The sequence below is a fragment of the Hemiscyllium ocellatum genome, assembly GCF_020745735.1.
Source record: "Hemiscyllium ocellatum isolate sHemOce1 chromosome 27 unlocalized genomic scaffold, sHemOce1.pat.X.cur. SUPER_27_unloc_31, whole genome shotgun sequence".
In the NCBI taxonomy this organism is placed as follows: Eukaryota; Metazoa; Chordata; class Chondrichthyes; order Orectolobiformes; family Hemiscylliidae; genus Hemiscyllium; species Hemiscyllium ocellatum.
The window spans coordinates 271,754-281,368 of record NW_026867500.1 but is presented as its reverse complement, the minus strand read 5'-3'; the positions used below and the strand labels follow the sequence as shown (position 1 = coordinate 281,368).

Below are 9,615 nucleotides of genomic sequence, written 5' to 3'. Positions count from 1 at the left end.
AATGGGAGGTGGGTGTGGGGTATTGAGAGTGAAGAAAGAGTGGACCCGAGGTGTAACGCTGCCCATTTACCTCCTCTCATATATAAATCCGTGACGTTGAAAGAACATTCCATAGAATGATTCAGTACCACGTGACTCATGAACTAATTAGTATTCATGTTCCGGGGCCAGCATCATTATTGTGTCACAGCAGCTGCAGGCCATCACCGCGGGTTCGCCCTATGACGTCATGGTGCGGCTGGAAGCCCCGGGACAGTTTATCAAAGAAATCTCCCTGTGGGTCAGGGCAGCCCTGCATCGGGAAGCACTGGGATGGTCAATCACTACCAGTTTACATGGGGAACACATCTCCACATTACACAGCCTCGAGGCAAACTTCCAGTCCCTCCACTTAAAGTTCAAGAGCCCTCAAACCGAAATTCCCCAGGTCCGTTTGGAAGAATGTTTCCATGTGTTCGCAAAGTTTATCTATGAGCACTTTGTTAAAGTTTGAACATTGCGAGTATTGAAATTTTGTGCTTTTGAGCGAAATCACAGTTCGAAAAAACAGAATGTGGGAATTGAGACAAAGTTTATATTTGCACGACGGCGATATGTCTGCGGGTGCGTGATGGGCGCATCACCCAGAAGGGAAACCATCTCTCCTATTCAGTCAATGTCGTCTTTAGCATCTTTCCCGCAAAACGGCACACTGTTCTGCACCTCGCCTTCTCATCTGCTTCCCAAAACATTTCGACATAAATATTTCACATTGATATACTGGCCCAATGTGCACAGTTGAGATGGCACACTCGTGGAGGTCTGCGTGGTCTTCTCCAGTTCTCTGTATCCTATGTTGAGGAGGGCAATGCTTGTCACTGGTCACTCAGGTGTCAGAGAAAAGTTTAGAAACAAAACGGTTTAATTTTCTGGCAGTAGAGAGGGCCCGGTTCCTGGGGACGGGCAAACGGCAGCAGGGAGACAGAACGTGAAGCAGCTGTTCTGGAAATTCTTTGCCGCTTGCAATTCTGAGAGAAATGTCAAATGTATTTCACACTGAGCAAGACTCAGCTGGTTCAAGAGGTAGGGCGAGGGTGCGTGCGCGCCTACTGTGTGGCTCGTTGGTCTAGGGCTATGATTCTTGCTTTGAGCGTTCTTCAATGCAGAATTGCGAGAATTCTCGTGTTCAAAATCCGGGCAAGCCCGCATTTCATGACTTGTGCAAGAGTGCCCGATTAATTTTCTCAAAAAACACCTCCGTTAAACGAGGTTGGGCTTCCTGGAGTAGGAATGGGGCAGAAAGCAGGGAAGTGAAATGACTGGAAATAGCATTGAACAGGTTGGCGTGAGGAATTTGAGCAATGTCAGCATGAGGGGAGATTGGAAATTGGGGCAAGTCTCCTCGGAGAACAGAAGTTTGAAATCTGGCCTGATTGAAGCTTTCCAAGTCATGACAGAGAAAGTAATGTAGTCACAATGCTCCCACGCCTGAAAGGATCGGCAACGATTCGGCAGAGTTTTAAAGTCATGAGGAAAAGAACTAAAAGTGATATTAGGAAGAACGCTTTCGTACAGGGAGTGGTTGGGGTTCGCAAATTCCTATCTGACACTGACAAAGAGGCCGATTCAGTGGACGCAAAAGGGAATTCGGTGGTCATGTTTAAAGTAACAATGTGCAGAATTACACAGATAAGGCAAGAGAATTATACGAATACAGACACACGTTTACTTACGGTGCAGAACCAGCAGAGTAAATTTTGTGACTCAGAGTGAAATCACAGGTCGACCAACAGAATTTAGGAATTTAGAACAAAGTTTAATTTTACACAGCTTCTATACTTCTGAGCAACAGTATATTATGACACGACAGCAGTGGAGGTCTTTGACATCAGTCTCGAGCACACATGCCACACGCCAGTCGAAAGGCTGAAGGGACCTGTGGAAAGCGTGCATCCACAGAGACAAAGAGAGACAAATGACGACATATATTGAGGTTGATACTGAAAGGACGAATTCTCCATTCGACATGGATGCTACCTGAAGGAAAGGAAAAGAAAAATGTGACCATTTAAGCACAGCTCTTCACCAGTTCAGGGCAAAAGAATACAGCATTAGGGCCACTAATCTCCTTTTAAATTTGTAAAGGTGAAGTTAGTAACTGAACGAGAGATTTTGATAAATGCGCGGATTCGACAGGCGAATATGAGCATTTCCCCGGTGTTATAACATATCAATGCAAAGCTAATATTAACTCGGTTGCGCTCCATAGATGCTGCCATGTCTGCCGAGTTTCTCTATCAGTTCATGTTTTTAATTCATATTTCCAGCATCTGCAATCCTTTGTTTGATGTTGACCTGAATAGTTTTTGGGACAATATCAATCCCTGCCAGCTTCACATAGTATTTCATGCTCCGAAAAAAAATGACAAAGGAAAGGTGCAGAATTCCCATTCTCTGGCCCGGACTGGGACCCTTACGACAGCGTGAAAGGCACAGCATCCTAACCACTTGATTACCGGTGGAGCGAGCCAATGTATATTTGTTCAATTGCACTATTTTTGCCTTTTCATTTCTGATCATCTTCGATGCAGATTGGTTTCTCCCTGTCTTCGAGTTTTTACAATGTACAGAAAGACCTTTCTGTCCACTGTGCTGTGTGGATTATCAGATATCTATCTGTCCTTGTCTCAGTTTCCAGCTTTTCGCCCATAGCCTTGTGTATTCTGATGTTTCCAGGGCTAATGTTAATGCGATTCTCCTTGTGATCTCACAATGACAAAATTGAAACCCCATTGAGGAACTAATCGTCATTTTATCCACAGAGGTAGACACGCAGATACATCCGCTGAGAGGGGCAGAGATCTCAGGATTATACCAACTCCATGTGCTTCATGTCTACCAGTTTCTCCAACAAAAGGCAGAGTGGAATACAAGCCATTTTCCAGACAATGAGAGCCGTTGTGGTGAGCTGCTTGATACAAACACAGGCAAATCGTGAAGATAATCTTTACCTGGAAATCAGGGCCAGGGAATGTCAGACATAAGGTATTGGGAAGTGATGAGCTTGCACACGGCCGGGTAAGAAGACACCGGGAACTCATCATCCTGATTCTCCCAGAGACTGATTCCAGGAATTCGAACAGTGCCAGTTATCCCAAATTCCAATGCCCCAATGCACACCACGTCCGACAGACAGATTGGGACAGAGTCGGTTCAACACCTTCCGAGCTCGGACACAAATTGCAAACATTGCCCAGTCACGTCACAAAATGAGCTGATGGAAGCAGGACATAGAGCTCTCCAGGACAGAGAAGGTTCTTTGGCCAAACAAGTCTGTGTCAGTCGAAGACAAACCTCTCATTATCCTGGTCTCATTTCCATACAATTGGCTCATAGCCTCAAAAGAGGTAGACATCTCAATGTGTCTTAACTACTCTGGGGGTATCTGCTTGTTCCACACTGACAGGCAGGAGGTCGCTAATGCCCACCAGTCCCAAAGAGGGTGAATATTTATCCCCCTCCACAGATATGAATGTTAAAGAAGAAACCAGTGAGCAAGGTCCCATTCTTTTCGACGACATTTCTCAACTGGAGATGGCAGGGCTCACACCAGCGCGGGGAAACCACAAAGGATTTCAAGACCATCGCATTAACCACTCGGCCCACGAATGTATACCTGCACAGACTGCTTTACTTCCCAGGTCTCTCTCCCGGTGGAGTTGAGAAAGAGTGCACCACCAGGCCAAGGAAACAACGGGCGGGAGAGCAGCAGGCACGCCGCCCCTGGGTGGGTTCGAATCACCAACCTTTCAGTTAACAGCCGAACGCGCTGACCAATTGCGCCACAGAGACAGGCGATGTCGGGGACTGCGCCATCGCTAAGGGTAGGCTATTAGTGAATTCATAATTCAGCCTGCCCCGCCTAGAATTACAATTGTCGTCTACCACTTTTACCCTTCATTAATAATGCCTGGGACATTCATTGTGGAGACACACTCTGCAGACACATCCATGTCACTAGGAACTAGTTTTCTTCCTCCGGGTCCGTCTCTCTCCGAGCCTTTCAGTGTTTTGCCTGTTCCCGAGTTCCCTCATTGGCTCGGAGGCGAGAAGGGGATTGAATTCCTGATGTGGAGGAACGACAATTCTTTCAATGTCTCGGATCAGTTCATGTCCCGAGAACATCAGAGTCAATCTCCCGGCCTCTTCAACAAGGGGACGGTGTCTGGACTGTCTCTGGACAATCGAAAGGATGAAGGAAGATTGATAAATGTATTTACTGACAGTTCTGTTCATGCCCTGTGAGCGAAACGTGGATCTGAAGGAATAAAAGGGACATTAACAATATCGATCTGAAATTGGATACGTGACAAGAAACAGAGCCATCACTAACAGTTTGCTTTTGAACTGGAGAAGGTTTCTCGTGAAATTAGCTTGAGGCTTGAGGAATGCAAGGTCAACATAACTTAGGTAAAACACGGAAACGCTTTCCTCATTAGCAGACAGTGAAAGGATTACAAGATGCAAATTAAACATTTTCGACAAGTGATACAGGGGACTGGGAAGATAAGTATTATAAACTGTGAACAACAAAGTTCTGGAGCACAATACTTACATTCAAAGACCGAAAACATCCAGGTCCTGATTAATCAGATTGCATTGTGGTGCTTTTCTGCAAAACATCCACTTGCAATGTCCTACAAAAGAGTGACAAAACCCATCCCTGTCAGCCCAGGATAGAAAATCCGAAGGGATGAACGTTTGCTTATTTTCTGAAGATTCACAAAGCTAAGACTGGGTTTTGGTGATTGTTTCCTTTCCACTCCCAGGAGTCGCAGTGGTTGGGGCGGTGAGTTGGGGAAAGTAAAATGTGCCCGTCAGCAGCGTGTGGGGCTATTTCAGCTTCCTCTCATCTGAAAACGCTGTGACTTGACTCCGATGTTCTGAGAGATATTTATAGATGCAAGGCAGTGAAAAGATTCTCATTCCCGCAGATCGGGAATTCAAACCGTATGCCGGCTTCAGGACAATGAGAAAGATTAATTGGGGTGTGTGAAGAAGCTGTGAGCTGCATTTCAAACAGTTAGGTGGACTCAGATGCGTCATCCATTGCGCCCCTGGCCCTGTGCGTATCTAACGCCACCATGCTGCAGAGTTCTGACGCTAACACGGACATGCGTAGCAATGGGAACAGTCACAAGGTCAACAACCAAAGATAATCACCGTCACTGCTTCCCTTCCACAGTCCCAACTTTGTGAACGAGTACCTTTCACTGACAAAGGAAACACCCTTGTCCTCAGGTGCCTGCTTCATTTCGATCACGATTTCCAGTCCCTCACTGTTCTAGTCTCATTTGCAGACATTTGGCTCATAGCCTCAAAAGAAGCTCTGCGGATATCTGCTTGTTCCACCCGAACAGGCAGTGGGTTGCAGATTCCCACCAGTCCCAATGTGAGTGAAATATTTTTCCCCCTCCACTGATTTCAATCTTAAAGAAGAAGCCGGGGAGCAAGCTCCCTTTCTTTTCGACGACATTTCTCATTTTGTAGTCGGCAAGGGTCACACCTGCGTGGGGAAACCGCAATGGATTTCAAGTGCATCGCATTAACCACTCGGCCCACGAATACAGAACCACACTGACAGCTTCACTTCCCAGGTCTGTCTGCCTGTGGAGCTGAGAAAGAGTGAATCATCGCAGAGTTTGTTTGAATGCAATCATTTCACAGTGATTCGAAAGAGTCAAATATCTGCACACGGCGAGTCTAGGTGTTTCATGGCAAAAGATGAAATGAACTTTCAGTTAAAAACAAAACACGAAACTGCAGGAGGAACTGAGAAGGACAGGCAACATCTATGGAATGAGAAACAGACACAGCATTTCAGAATTCCTCTTACTCCGACAGGTACTGTCGAACCTGCCGAGCTTCTCTTTTTGTCTCGGCTTCTCAGCATCCGCATTCCCTCACGTCAAGCATTAATTCAATCTAGAAACCACTTTGGGGAAAGGATTTCTGTTTGCGAACATTTTCCTGAGCCCATTAAAAGCGGACCGCTTCAAAGCCATGGGAGAGCAGCGAGCACACCGCCCCTGGGTGGGATCGAACGACCAGCCTTTTAGTTAATAGCCGAACGCGCTAACCCATTGCGCTACAGAGGCAAGCAAGAGCGCGGGCTGCACCATCGCTTAGGGGAGGCTGTTAGTGAGTTTATTATTCATCCGGCCCCGCCGAGAATTACAATTGTCGTCTATCAGTTTTACTTTTACATAATAAAGCCTGGGACATTCATTGTGGAGACACCGGGGACAGTCTGCAGACACATCCATGTCACGAGGAACTAGCTTTCTACTCCGGGGCCGTCGCCCTTCGAGCCTTTCAGTGTTTTGCTTGTTCCCGAGTTCCCTCATTGGCTCGGAGGCGAGAAGGGGTTTGAATTCCTGATGTGCACGAACGACAATTCTTTCAATGTCTCAGATCAGTTCATACCCCGAGAGCATCAGAGTCAATCTCCCGGCCTCTTCAACAAGAGGACGTTGTCTGGATTGTCTCTGGACAAGAGACAGGATGAATGTAGATTGGTAAATGTATTTAGAGACAGTTCTGTTCGAGCCCTGTGTGCGAACGTGGATCCGTAGGAATAAAAGGGACATTAACAAAATCGATCTGAAATTGGATACGTGACAAGAAACAGAGCCATCACTAACAGTTTGCTTTTGAACTGGTGAAGGTTTCTCGTGAAATTAACTTGAGGCTTGAGGTATGCAAGATCAACACAACTTAGGTAAAACACGCAAACACTTTCCTCTTTAGCAGACAGTGAAAGGATTACAAGACGCAAATTAAACATTTTCGACAAGTGATACAGGGAATTGGGAAGATAAGTATTATAAACTGTGAACACCAATGTTCTGGAGCACAACACTTACATTCAAAGACCGAAAACATCCAGGTCCTGATTAATCAGATTGCATTGTGGTGCTCTTCTGCAAAACTTCCACTTGTAATGTCCTACAAAAGAGTGACAAAGCTCAGGATAGAAAATCTGAAGGGATGAACGTTGGCTTATTTTTTGAAGATTCACAAAGCTAAGACTGGGTTTTGGTGATTGTTTCCTTTCCACTCCCAGGAGCCGCAGTGGGGGAGAAAAAACACCATCTGATTCACTCCTGTCCCTTTTTAGTGAAGGAAGCTGCCGTTGCAGGAAAGGGTCCACTCAGTCATCCCAGCTGCATGCTTTACCTGGCTGTACCAGTGATCCAGTAACAAACGGACAACTCAGCTGACCAACAAAGAAAGTGGGGTGGGGGGACTGGGTGCACTTTGAGCTGGAGGTGTTTTCTTTTAAAAGCACTTATTGTATGCCTCTTTTCCTGGTGAAATCTGAAGCTGTAACAAAATAAGGTCGTAGTAAAGGTTACCTGAACATACCGCCAGGTTCAGACTCTGCGAGGTCCAACAGGTTTTTGTTTTAAAGCTGCTCATTTCTTTCAGCCTCCAGCACTAATGTCATGTCTCAGAAGGATCAGTGAATGAGTAGCTAATCTTGTTAGAAATTGTATATTTTTCAGGATTACAGGTTCATTGTTTCATTGGCATTGCAAAGTTTACTGGCAACAGTTGGAGGTGTGGGCTGTATTCACTGGAAATAAAGTTTTAAAATCTCACAAACACCAGGGTATAGTCCAACAGGTTTATTTGGAGGCACTAGGTTTCGAAGTGCTGCTCCTTCATCAGGTAGCTGTGGAGTAGGATCACAAGGCGCAGAATATAGTGCAAAAAGATTATTGTGTCATGCAACATAAGTGATGAATTGAAGAAACCTAGATTTCTGTTAAATCATTCATCTTTTAAAATGGATTGCAGATTTCGGCTAACTAATCTGTACATTCCAGAACTTCTTTTAAGTCACGTTTTCCAGGAAACTTAATGTTTTATAAAAGGAGGTAGCACCTCACGTCAAACAATGCATGAAAGCTGTGAGGTTAGAGTCTGTCTGTATCCCAATCTTGAGTCAGACTGGTTCTACTTCCAAATATATAATCCTGCAAATGCAAATTCACTCCAAATGCGTGAGTGCATGCATGAGAGAGAGAGTGTGTGTGTAAGTACGTGTGCATGCTGGGTAAAGTGTGTGTGTGTTGGAGTACAATCATGTGCGAAGATGTATGCATTGGTGTGAGTGTAGGGACGTATTATTGTGTGTCTGAGAGAGAGCATGTCTACCGGAAAGGCTCTGCACGAGCGTGTGAGTGTTTAAGTGTGTGTGTGTGTGTGAGAGAGAGAGAGAGAGAGAGAGAGAGCATAACAGTGAAGTGGGGTTACCTGTCATGTGACATGAACCCAAGGTCGCGGTTGAGGCCATCCTCCTGGTTTGCCAAATTGGCTATTAGCCTTTGCTGGGCCACTAAAAGTGATTAAGCAGTTACACAACACACATGGGAGAGGGCAGGGTGGGACTTGTCTTTCGATTTGCAGAAGGTGGGACGTTCTGGGTGTTGGAAACTAGGGAAAACACACACTGGAGGACCTTCGGCACAGAGAGATGGAGCTGGAAGCCAGGCTGGAGACACGTTGGGGGAACCACTGTGGATACAGGCCGTTTGGCCCACCAAGTCCATACTGACCCTCGGAAGAACATACCCCCACCCCCGACCCACCCGATAACCCCCACAGCTTATCCCTGAATTTCGAACGCCCAATCCATTCTAGCCTGCACATTTTTGGAACATGGAAGGAAAACCAAGCACCCAGAGGAAACCCACGTAGACAGGGAGTGGGGGAGGGGTAGGAAAGGGCAAAATCCACACTGTCACCATGAGGGTGGGTTCAAACCCAGGTCCCTGGTGCTGCAAGGAATTCCCTCTCCAGCACTCGGCAACCGATTGGCTTCTGCCCAATCCTGGTGACACTCCAGTCAGTTTGAGGAAATCAATTTGCTTCCATAGAGTTTCCACGGGTCAGGGGTCGTTGTTACCCGCCAGATTCAACAATCCAATGAAAGGCTCGTCTACAGCGAGAACACTAGTCCACATTTCGCGAAAGAATTAAAGTTCTCTCTGCAATTAGAGCCCTTGAGCACTCCCACGCAGGCTGCGTGTAGTCATGGGGATTCTCAATGCATGTTGATATTCGAAATTCCCCAATCCTGGGAAAAAAGATTGAGTGCATTCACCCTCTCCATGCCTCTCAGGATGTCTTCACCTCTATAAGCCCGCCCCAACCCCCCGAGGCTCTTATGCTCGAAATAAAAACGTCATAGCTTGTCCAACCTCTCCCTGTTACTCAGACCTTGAGTCCTGGTTTCTTGTAAATGTCTTCTGCACTCTTTTCATGTTTAATAACATCTTTGTTTCGCAAGATGATCAAAATGAATCACAATACTCCAAGTGTGGCCTCACCAATATCCTGATTAACTGCAACATAACTTGTCAACTTCTATACTCAATTCCCTGACTGATGAAGGCCAGTGAGGCTTAAGCCTTCTTCACTGCCCTGTCTACCTATTTTGTTGGTCATATCGGACCTGCTCCAAACTGGATAATCTAACTGATGTGACAGGAAACCGCTTCCTTTCTTGAGACAAGTCTCCCAGAGAGAACTTGCTGGCTGACTGTCTGAACTACTGAACCTCAGTGC

The 9,615-nt window shown here is 46.1% G+C and overlaps 2 non-coding genes across 2 annotated transcripts; both read right to left on the bottom strand.

Moving 5' to 3' along the window:
• Positions 1 to 3,757: 3,757 nt before the first annotated feature.
• Positions 3,758 to 3,831, bottom strand: trnan-guu (transfer RNA asparagine (anticodon GUU)). Its single transcript has one exon. It is a non-coding gene; the product is annotated as a tRNA-Asn (tRNA).
• Positions 3,832 to 6,063: 2,232 nt separating this feature from the next.
• Positions 6,064 to 6,137, bottom strand: trnan-auu (transfer RNA asparagine (anticodon AUU)). The gene has a single exon. It is a non-coding gene; the product is annotated as a tRNA-Asn (tRNA).
• Positions 6,138 to 9,615: the final 3,478 nt, after the last annotated feature.